The sequence below is a fragment of the Periplaneta americana genome, chromosome 16 (assembly GCF_040183065.1).
Source record: "Periplaneta americana isolate PAMFEO1 chromosome 16, P.americana_PAMFEO1_priV1, whole genome shotgun sequence".
NCBI lineage: Eukaryota > Metazoa > Arthropoda > Insecta > Blattodea > Blattidae > Periplaneta > Periplaneta americana.
The window spans coordinates 81,917,469-81,928,489 of NC_091132.1; positions in this window are offsets into that span (position 1 = coordinate 81,917,469).

The following is an 11,021-nucleotide window of genomic DNA, read 5'->3' on the forward strand; positions in this document are numbered from 1 at the left end:
GCTCATATCCGCAACCAAACGTTTGTTTTCAGTATTTCTTGCGACGTATCAGTATTCCATGCCCGGGGTGTCAACTACGGTATGATTATATGGTAGTCTGCTGTATTGTAGGACAGAAAAATGCATTGCCATAAATGGACGTCACTTTGAGCTCCTCCTTTGAACAAGTATTCAGATCTCAAAAAGTATGTGCTGTAGGACCCATGTTTATTAGACTTTTTTTTTCTTGTTTTTATACATACTATCATCTCCCAAAATATTGCATACTTTTTAACACCCTATATAATAATGTCCACAAAAATGTCAGTTCTGTAACGTCTTAGAACTGTCAGAACAAATTTTCAATTTCTTATTCCTTAAATCTCATGTTGATTACTGGGTTTAAGATTATGTTGCACTCCTACACTGTGGCCCAAACCAAACAACTGAAGAGTTGTTCTGGACTCTTGCAGTCATCCAGTGGATAGCCTACTTATATCGCTTGCAGTATGTGTTACAGAACTGACATAACTATTAGGGACTGATTTAAATAACGTTTAGAGTATTAAAGAAACAATTCAATGACTATCTTTTATTATAAACTAATAAATGGCAGGAACATTTTATCCTGTATTGTGTTAATCTTTTAACTGTCAAATGACAATAAAAATTCTTCTGAAGATGTAGTCAGGGACACGTCACAGGAATGACATTTCCACACTCAGAGTTGCTGCTCAGGCATAATATGGTTTAATTACAATTTTCCAAATAATAATAAAATTGCAACATGATGGTTGCCATTGTTTTAGTAGGTAAAATCCTATAATTTCCAGTCAGTTGCATAATAAATTTCAAGGACATGTTTTGGCCAATTTCGTGATTTCTAGCCATATGTGTTAGGGGAAGAATAAATTGTTGTATACATCTTATGTCTGAATATGCTAACTAATCAGTGATGTATGCAATGGAGGGGAAAGGGAACTGGCCTCCGTACCCCATTATTTCCTAGCTTAGTTTTTGGTGTCACTTCTGAGATTCAAACCTAAAAACGTCTCATATTCTTCATACAACTTACGGAGTACGCCTATGTAGTGAACATCATTCTCATCTTCAGCCATTATGATCTGATCTCGACGAACAACAGCGTCATTTCCAGTTCCTATGACTACGCCCATCCTCAAACATTTTTGACGTGAATACGTGTTTAAATTGAGATTGACACATGGGGTACCAGGACGGAAACGAAGATGTAACGTTTGCAAGGTGACACTATAACTTCGTGATTAATAACACGGTTGAAATAAATGTCTCATTCGATGGAGTATATGACTACGATGCAAATATGACCTTGAGTTGGCGCCGCGCATGCGCGAGGCCCGAGTGTAGGCCCACGATGTCTGGCGGACATTTTGCGGGTGAGTGAACATTTCCGGACAATATATCTCGTGATTTCGATGTGCTAACACGCAGATTTTGGTGTCAAATGAAAGATCCCGTCTAGATCTGTCGATTTAATTCTGACATATTCACGTAAAACCCACGGGCGTGTTCCCGACATAGCCACACCCCGATTTTTATACCAATGTTTCAGAACTACATTTATAAAACATTTTAAAGAATGTAGATGCTTTTTAACATCCTTGTCGCAATTCTTCAGTTACAGTTGAACACTATGAATCAACTTTTATAGAATTTATCATAATCTTATAATCAGGATTGGAGGTCAGTTTTCTCAATTCCTTTCTTACCAACTTTTGAAATTCCCAACAGAGCTTGAGTTCCAATAGGTATACTCATTTTTTCATTCATCCATTCTCACTTCAGTTCATCTAATCCTTATTTCCTCACTCCATTTCTCCAACTCTCTTTTCCCATTCCATTCGTCCCAATCCTTTTTTATCAACCTACTACCTCTCCCAAACCACTTCCACCCTTTCCCAGTACAGTCTTACCATCGCAACCTACTTGGTATACTTTTCCATGAAAACGAACAGTGTTTTATTGAATTATTATAAATTTAGGTAAACTCACTACCAATATCATGGCTGAAATTGTAAATTCAAAAGGTAGGGGACAACTGTTACGTATTAATTGATAATTATAATACAAACATTTTGAAAGAAGTGGGAAAAAAAGTTTTCAATTTTAACCTACAGTAATTTACGAGCAATGGGCATAAAGTGAATTTTTAAGTCTGCTATGGTAGCAAATTGGATAATTAAATATTAAATTCATGTAATGTATAGGTATAATCATACAATAACTATTATTAAAAAAACGAATAATTAAATGCGTATTTAAACAAAATTGTGAATAGTTTGAAAATAAGTAGTTAGAGAAAGCAAAATTTTAAAGTTTTGCGTTGGGAAAGATGGATTGGGAATTGAATATTTTGGGAAAAAGTTGATATTTAAAACTATTTTCTTTCAGATATTATTTGTTCACTGGAACCACCGAGTTTGATACTGTCAGCAGGAGAAATGGATTGGGAAAAATGTTCATGAAGATTAGCTATCAGCTCTCAACTTGTAGTTTCACGGGAGAGAATTACAGTTTTATTGATCTTTCCATATATGCCGACTAAAATTAACAAAATACGTGTTTAACATTACGTTGTATTTTGGTGAAAATTGAAGAACAAAGTATTAATTACATTATATATATAAGCGGTTAAACATAAAATTTATACGTGAATATATCGACACTTGTATTTTATATTAAGACAGCCTATTATAAAGAATCTCTTTCTTAGGCTACTTGATTTGTTAAGCCGATTGTCAGTTAAGTTTGAAGCAGCACTTCGATACAAGGATTGAAGTTTCAACATTCTGCAAGTAGGGTGACCAGATTCACATCGATAGAAAAGAGGACACAAAGCTTCAAAAAGGAGGACAATGTTCGAAAAAAGAGGACAGAAAATATGTACTTAGATTTAGGCTTAGGCCTATATTATACTATAAATTACGTGAATATCTATTTTCTTACAAAATATTTACAGTACAGATTTAGGCTTAAGTTATATCATACTTAAAAGTATGTTAATATTACAAAAATAATTATGATAAAAATAATAATGCTTTTACATATGAACGTCAAGAGTACTATAATTATTAAAGAGGACAGAAAATATCTACCCTATTTAAATTTAGACTTAAGCCTATAATACACTTAAAATTATGTCAATATCTCTTTTATTACAGTAGACTTATGATAAAACTTAATAATATAAGTGATTTTACGGTTAACTACATATGAAAGCCAAGGGAACTGTAATTATTATCAAGATACTTAAAAAGACCGCACAAAATGTGAATTTAATATTACTTTGTATGCAAAGAGAGTTATGATCGTTGGCAAAGAGTATATTTTGTCGATGCTGCTGCCACCTACAGGAAAATTACTTGAAAAAGGAGTCAAATCAGATAATTTCAAAATATCAGACATAGGCCTACAAGTTACGAACAGGAGGACATTTCTTGATTTTTTAAAAATCCGCCCGGACCCCGGATAAAGACCTAAAAAAGAGGACATGTCCGGACAAAAGAGGACGTCTGGTCACCCTGTCTGCAAGTCACAACAGTTCAAACGTAGTCCGTAATTGTATCCTTACCTACAATCGTTTATTTTAATGAGTTACAAGAGTATATAATCTTTCCAGAATAAGCAAAGAATTTTAAACAAAACCATCAAACACCGCAGGCCATTTTATTTTCCTTGTCTGCAAAAAAGTGAAGTAATTTATGAGGCAATCTAAGTTGAACTGGCAGCAGACCAGAAACTCAGATCGATACAATATCAATTATTATCTAAGAGCGGCAGCAAAAAGATTCCCTCGCCGGGATCACGTAGTGAGTATCCCACCCCGCGAGTTATTACTTTTTGTCGTTCCCAAATTTTAGAGCTGCCAGCGATGCAACGTGCAAGTGGGCGTGTCTGCGCCTCCAAGGGGCCACCCCCACCCCCCTTAGCTCCGCCCCGTCCCGCCCACCGCATCTCTGGGGATATCAAGAGATACAGTCGCACATCTCGGAGCCAGAGAGAGATGGAGAGCAGGTATCGGTCAGATGGTCTCTCCTTGCCCCAGAGCTGCCTCCTCGCCGTACTGTACGGGATAGAGCCGTTGCTTACGAGATTATACAAGCTGACGAATAGCGCTTGAAATACGGGTCTAAAGTGGTTTCCGCGTAAAGCAATTCCGCCGCTCGGAGCGCTGTTCGGTTCTAGATATTCGTAGCAGAGCACTTAAATGACACTGACACTTGGGACATTTAAAGGACTAACCATTGCTTATTAAATGCTTCGTACAATATTTTATGGTCAATAGACGTAATTTCAAAACTTCTACGTCTCAATTATATTAAAATAAATGGCTGTCATTTTTGATATTAAATGATATTACCTTTTCGGAAATAATGAAAGAAACTTAATACATTTTACATTAACACTGCAGTCTACCATTTTCACGTGTCTATATTTTATGATGATTAAGTTGATTATCATTATTATTATTATTATTATTATTATTATTATTATTATTATTATTATTATTATTAAGTCGCATTGGATTAAGATACTGTATTATCTTTCGTTCCCTGAATTCATAATTTAATCATTTGTAGGTAGCCCTAACTTTTCCCTTTATGTATATACGTTGAAGTGTTATGATTTTTACTAATGGAAATTGTAATCACAATGTATGATAAATGCAATAAAATTAATGGTTTCCGCATTTGACGATTTCCTAAAACATAAGCAAATATCTCAGGATTCTCAGGGACGTTATTTTTTAGAATTTTGCCACCAATAGGCACATACACATCTGCTCTCCGCGATCCTCATTTCTCTTTTAGTAATGTCTGCATCTCACTCCCCTGAGGTGTTTTCTGTCGTCACTCATGACATGCCAATTTAATGAAAGCATAAAGAAAAATCTTCGGTAGGGGCCTACACTATACGGTGACAGCGTGAATATGAAAGGAAATGAATACCGTTGAAAGTGACTGAGGAAGGGAATAAACAAGTGAGGGAAAAAATTAGAGAGAGGGAAGTAGCCAAACGAATGGATGAACGAGTGCATCCTGAACTGTACTAATGCTTCGTAGATCTACTTTTTGCGTGAGGCAGAATAATTCCTTCCTTTGCCAACAATAACTGCAGAAGTAGACCTACAGAGAGTTAGCCAGGAAAGAGATTTCGCTCAGATAATAACGTCGGCCTTTAATGTTAGCCTATAGATCGAATGAGGCTATCGAGATGATAAAGTATGAAAATTATCTCTAGAACGAGTTTGGTAAAGGTTTTATGTTTCGTAGTATGAACAGATAATATACGTTAAAAGGACTCATGCTCAGACCATTAGTATACAGCTAACTTCCACTCAGTGCAGTTCAGCTCGTGGCAATGAAGTAGGCCTACGCATTACAAGAGCGAATCTCCATTTATTATACGTACGCCTAAGTTATATTATGAAAGAATTGTACAAAAAGTATGGTGCTATATTTCTACGGAAACTATCCTGGCGTTCAACGATCATCTGATTAAACAATTCCGTATATAGTAAAAAGAAAGAGAGAGAAACCGGCTAGTTTTTTAATAAAAAGAAGATGCATAAATCGCATTCTAACTGAAAAAAATCTCGATGACATATTATGATATATGCTAGAAAAGTCCCCCAAGAAATCGTCAAGAATGTTGGCTTAACGCAGGTGTATCCAAGACATCAGACAGGAAAGCAGCAAAATTGTTAAAACTAAAGCCTTATAGAGCAACAGCCTTTCATGTGCGTACGGTTCTATTCTATCGATAGAGACGAAATCCAATGTGTCTAGAAATCTTTTCAAAATCTTTTAAAGGTTCATTAGATACGATAGTCAACAGTTGCAATAGACTTACTTATTTTAAGGCAAGGCAATAAATCACATCTATAATGCTCGCGAGATTTTATTGCCGAAATCTGATGCGCTGAATCTCCGCTAAGCGGGCGGTTATTTACCCATGTTACTTTTCGAACGAAGTCGTAATAAGCGAAACTTGTTTTCAGGCGTACACACATTATTTTATGTCTAGGCTACCTAACAACTCTGGCTGCTTTATTCATGTGGCCTATTATTGGGATTTTGATATATCAGAAGAATTTACCTGGATTAACAGTGAGAAAACTAAATTATGGAATGAAATCAAAGAACTGTGTTTTCCTAAAAGATCCTATTTTCATTTCATATCATACTCTTCTTTTCCTATCTCCTTTTTTTTTTTTATTCTTCCGTTATGAAGTCAGAAGACATTCCCTTTTGATGTTGGATTCATGTGAGTGTATAATAGGCCTACACAATGTTCTTTTTTCTTAAATAAAACAATTTAATATTAGTGACATTAAAAACGGAGATAACAATTAACTATAGAAGGCAAAATGGGATACTCCAAGAAAACTGAAGAAAGTAGGCCTATTTGTGTCGTTTAGAAGAAAATTTAAATCGAATGTTCGGTGTAAGAAGCTTTATGTACTAAGCACTCTATTAAAGAGAAAAATAAATGATAAGGATGTATTCTTCCTGAGAACAGTTCGGTTTTCTTTATTAGCTATTCATTTGAAATCGTATTATTCCCATAAATGACCTTATTTCCGAAGAGTTATCGCATTTTGCTGCGGATATTTCATATTACAGTCATTTATTGCCTGGAGTGTAAACCACACAACATAACTACGCAGTTTCTTAAGCGGTGTGTCATCTGCTTTGGGCGATTTAAACCATTTTGTGCAACGGCTATTATTACAAGACCATCTGTTCGGCGTCTATAAACGTTCTTTCATCTTTTGCACGTAACAGAAATTTTATGTACACATTAAGAGACTTGAAAGACTATGCATCTGGTGTGCAGTGTTTCAGCATCACTTACCTTATTCAATGGCGCCGAAATTATTGCAAACGTCTACATTGCTCCAAAAAGGAATTGTAACATAAGCTATGAAATTTACACAAAACCTCCCTTAATAGAGCTCTGTTAATGAAGTTGGTAGAGTATGATTGCTGTAGGCAAAGGTATTTTATTTGTACTGATACTCCGAGAACATGCAAGCATGATTTAAAATTACGAGCTTCTTATAAGTTATTTTGTATCAAGTGTTGCAGTATGGAGAAATTGGAGGAAAGCCAGCATTTCTTAATAATGAACAAATACACTGAAACTAGAATACCGGAGAAAATCGCTAAAATAAAAAATTAAAAGAAGGAATTATTAAATGAAAGTAAAGTTACCGAGTTAACAAGTAAATTCAATTTTGGCAGGTATGCATTTTTTGGACTCTCCGATAATAACATTTCTGACTTGGTTAGAAACTGCTTAGCTATATTTTTTATTTCTAAATGTAATAATTTTGAAGTTACGACAAAAGAATACTATGAAATAAAATTAAGAAATGAAGGCTTACCAACGAGAGAGAGCTTATACGAACTTTATAAATATTTCTGTAGAGAAAGAGGAATGGAAGATATTAGAATAATGGAAGATTTAGATATGCTAGCTGCACATTGCAGATTGAACGCGAAGTACAACTTAGGCAAGTGAGCAAATATTAATTGTAAGACATACTAAAATGAATCTGCATTTCTTGCACAAAACTAGATGCAAGTGCAAGATAAAACAAAAACATCTTAGGCCTATATTAATATTTAAATTGTAGAAATTGTATAAAAAATGGTATATCTATGTGTAAAATTATAAAGTGTGTAATGTAAGATTTTAAATAATTATATGTATGTACTTTTTGTCTGTGAACTATAATATAATAAATATCAAATATAAGTAAACTAAAAAAAAAAACTAGTTCTAGCCATTCACACTGGACGACCGTCTCTTAAGCCTGAGTCCTTCCGAAACTCATTCTTCAAAGCCAACTGGCAAAGTATAGGACATACATTTTATCTTTCAACGCTCGCGGATGCAGAGCGGACTTGGCAGCGCACAGCGCAACTGCCCACAGGCCTATATGAGCGTGAAAAATAAAATGTATCCTGATTAAGTTTTTCTTTTTATCTTAGGTTTCATTTATAGTCATAATTTCAAGGTCAATTCGCGACTATAGAGTGTTTTTTTTTTTCAAGGAGTACATTGTTTTTGACACAATAAACTGCTGCCATATAAACGGCAATTCGCTTACCGCCATGGTTTTCCTGAATATTTTGATTTAAGTGACCTGTTTGGTAATATGTGTATTTCCTTCATACGTATATTATTATGATCTCGAGAACTGGTTGGGGACTAAAATAGCCACACCGTGTAGGCTTACTGGAGAAGACCCTGCTATTTTTATTACTAGAAATTCTTATTTGCGTAATAAACTTTCTTTTACATAATTTCATGGTTACATACACGACAGTTTTCGTAGATAGACCACTGAGATGCCAAAAATTGTTTTTACACACAAATTAAAAGCGATGTAAGTTAGTTACAGACTAAGAGATAACAGAATAAGAGATATACGATTCTGCATGTGAAAAAACTTTATGAATCAGCTGCTTTCGTAAATGATAGCTTCTACATTCTACAGTACAACATCGGTGTCCAACCACATCCAGTAGTCGATTTTCGGTGACTAGTAGGCCAACGTCCGATACTCAGTGTGCAGTGGTCATTGTATATTCACCAACGTCCATTTTCTATTCGATGTCCTACATCCAATGTTTGAGAACTAATAATGTGTAGTGTGTATAATGTCCAACAAGCGTCCAGTGCGTTTGACACACTTTTTTGTGAATTCTACTTCTGGACACACCAATAACATATCAAATTACATGTTCCCCTTATAAACTCTTACATTCTTAGTAGTATCTTAGAAGGTCTTGAAGAAGTAGGTCAAATGAGTGATGCAACTTGTATCTCCTAACTTCCTCTGGTATTGTCAGCTAGCAAAATAGGCCTAGGTCAAAGAGTATCTTCGAGCCTGACGTCCTTTATTATAATGATTTCGGTTCCTGGAAGTGAATATGTTAAGAGAAAATCCAATACGACTAGGGAAATTTTACTTCAAGCAAGTAAAGAGATAGGATTGGAAGTAAATCCCGAAAAGACAAAGTATATGATTATGTCTCGTGACGAGAATATTGTACGAAATATAAATATAAAAATTGAAGATTTATCCTTCGAAGAGGTGGAAAAATTCAAATATCTTGGAGCAACTGTAACAAATATAAATGATACTCCAGAGGAAATGAAGCGCAGAATAAATATGGGAAATGTGTGTTATAATTCGGTTGAGAAGCTTTTGTCATCTAGACTGCTATAAAAAAATCTGAAAGTTAGAATTTATAAAACAGTTATATTACCAGTTGTTCTGTATTATTGTGAAACTTAGACTCTCACTTTGAGAGAGGAACAGAGATTAAAGTTGTTTGAGAATAAGGTTCTTAGGAAAATATTTGGGGTTAAGAGGAATGAAGTTACAGGAGAATGGAGAAAGTTACACAATGCAGAACTGCACGCATTGTGTTCTTCACGTGACATAATTACGAACATTAAATCCAGACATTTGAGATGGGTAGGGCACGTAGCACGTTTGGGCGAATTCAGAAATGCATATAGAATGTTAGTTAGGAGACCGGAGGGATAAAGACCTTTGGGGAGGCCGAGACGTAGATGGGAGAATAATATTAAAACGGATTTGAAGAAGGTGGGATATGATGATAGATACTGGATTAATCTTGCACAGGATAGGGACCGATGGCGGGCTTATGTGAGGGCGGCAATGAAACTCCGGATTCCTTAAAAGCTATCTGTAAGTAAGTAAATTTCCCTCGAATTATTTCGAATATACTGATAAATAAAGACTAATTAGGCAGAATTTTATTAAGTGGAATAAATTGTAGTGATAATTTCACCTTCCTAATGGAATTACTGCGAGTTAGAGGAATGTCTTCACGGTCGTTGATTGCAAAGTAGCAGCATTATGTACCGGTGAGTCCATTGCTGCCAGATGAACTGTAAATCTTGAGGTTTGGAGTGCGATTACAACAAATGATTCGTCCAAAAAATCAAACCACATCAAGCTACTAAGAGACCACAACAAATGACAGGACATTACTATGATTGCACGATACTGAATTATCTAAATCAGCACTAAACTGTAAAACCGCGCATATGAGGAGGAATATGAGGTAAAAATCTATCCAGGAAATGTCAGGAAATCTTGGGAAGATAGGAAATGTATTGTCTGTCATATGGCGAACAAAAACAGAACTCTACACAAATCTGTTACGTGACAGCACGAAGAACACGAATGCTTTTAAGATGAGTTTTGCACTTTCCGTTTTAGAATGCTTTCCATCTGACACAATGTCATTGATTTAGGGTTGACGTCGACCTGGATAGCTTAGTTGGTTTAGCGTTGGCCTTCTGTGCTCGAAGTTGCGTGTTCGATCCCGGTTCAGGTGGACGGCATTTAAGTGTACTTAAATGCGACTGACTCATGTCAGTAGATTTACTGGCATGTAAAAGAACTCCTGAGAGACAAAATTCCGGCACACCGGCGACGCTGATATAACCTTGGCAGTTGGCAATTGCTGATATAACCTTGGCAGTTAAATAAACCATAATTTTTTAGGGTTGACAGACACTTCGTACCCTAACTTTGGTTACATGATATTTTTCCGTTGTCATTGCACATTTTAGCTATTTAATCATATTTCGTTCAATTAAATTCATTCATTTTTGTGCTGTGATTAGAGTAGGTTTTAATTACATATTTTAGCAACAAGTAGGCCTATATCAATTTATTAAGCCAGCGTTTCTCAAACTTTTTTGAAGTGGGGACCACTTTTTTAAACGAGAACAGTTCCGCGGATCACCTTACTCTTGTTCCCTTCGAAAGCAAATTTATCATTTTTGTAGCATACTTTAATACCAATATACTTATATTTTAAAATAGGATTAATTAATTAAAATTAATTACGTACATTACGTGACAATTTCAATCTACAGACTGAGTGTCAGAAAAACTATTAAGAAAGTCATAAATACATGAAGGGGTTCGGTACTTTGGTCCTCTG